The sequence below is a fragment of the Microtus ochrogaster genome, unplaced genomic scaffold (genome assembly GCF_000317375.1).
Source record: "Microtus ochrogaster isolate Prairie Vole_2 unplaced genomic scaffold, MicOch1.0 UNK4, whole genome shotgun sequence".
NCBI classification, from domain to species: domain Eukaryota; kingdom Metazoa; phylum Chordata; class Mammalia; order Rodentia; family Cricetidae; genus Microtus; species Microtus ochrogaster.
The window spans coordinates 15,222,856-15,224,173 of record NW_004949102.1 but is presented as its reverse complement, the minus strand read 5'-3'; the positions used below and the strand labels follow the sequence as shown (position 1 = coordinate 15,224,173).

Sequence of the window (1,318 nt, the reverse complement as noted above, 5' to 3'; positions counted from 1 at the left end):
GCGTGTGTGTTCCCCCTTTCAAAATAAAAACAAAAGGGTAGAGTACTGGTTTAGTACTTGTATGGTCCTGGGTTCAATCCCCAATACCACAAGAAAGAAAGAAAAAAAATTCTGTACATAACAAATTAGCCTAAATTAACTTGTTTATAGTTCAAAAGTGCATTGGTTTCTTTCCCCTCCACAAAATTGTAGAAGGTGAACATCTGATTCATTATACATGTTTTTATTTATAATTCAAACTCCCAACACCAAGAAAACTAAGAGCAGCCTGGTGGTGGTGGCCACACCTTTAATCCCAGCACTTGCTTGCTTCTGTAGCACTTACACTGCAATTGAACAATACAGAGAGGATTCGCATAGCCCTGCACAAAGAGGACATGCAAATTTGTGAAACTCATATTTTTTAAATCAGGTAAAAAGTATAATTTTAGTAATATATATTTCTTTCTTTCCTTTTGGTTTTTTTGACACAGGTTTTCTCTGTGTAGTTCTAGCTGTCCTGAAACTCACTCTGTAGACCAGGCTGGCCTCAAATTTGTAGAGATCTACCTATCTCTGCCTCCCAAGTGCTGGGATTAAAGGTGTGCCACCACTATCTGGTTCAGTAGCCTATTATTTCTACACTTTTTTTCTTTTTCTTGTTTTTTTCTTTTTTTCAAGACAGGGTTTCTCTGTAGCTTTGGAGTCTGTCCTGGAACTAGCTCTTGTAGACCAGGTTGGCCTCGAACTCACAGAGATCTGCCTGCCTCTGTACCCAAGTGCTGGGATTATTTTGACTAGAATAAAATATTTATTTGTGAATGCATATTATTATATCAGAAATATCATGCAATTGCATAAATATAATTTCTTCTATGAACTATTCAGTCAAAAAATTTTTAATTATACATTTTCCTGAAATGCTAGTTTAGTAAATCGGTTTCATTGGGATTGATACTAGAAAGAAATACTAAAAGTTAAAATTCCTTTCTATGTACAAGGAAAATTGAATTTTAAGATACTTAAGGCATTTAACCTTCGTGTGACTTGTAAAAACAGCATAGGAACTTGTACTCAGTAACATTAAATTTATATGTTCCCGTTACTGGCTCAGTTTCTCTTTATTCTTCTGGTATTGGCTTCTCAAAATTCTTTTTTGTTTTGTTTTGTTTTTCGAAACAGGGTTTCTCTGTAGTTTTAGAGTCTGTCTTGGGCCTAGCTAGCTCTTGTAGACCAGGCTATCCTCGAACACACAGAGATCCACCTGCCTCTGCCTCCCTACAACTGGAATTAAAGGTGTGTGCCACCACTACCTAGCAGCTTCTGAAAAATCTGTATT

General features: G+C 36.3%; 1 pseudogene; it reads left to right on the top strand.

Moving 5' to 3' along the window:
* Positions 1-306: 306 nt before the first annotated feature.
* LOC113458141 lies at positions 307-407 on the top strand (annotated as a pseudogene).
* The last annotated feature ends 911 nt before the right edge of the window (positions 408-1,318 follow it).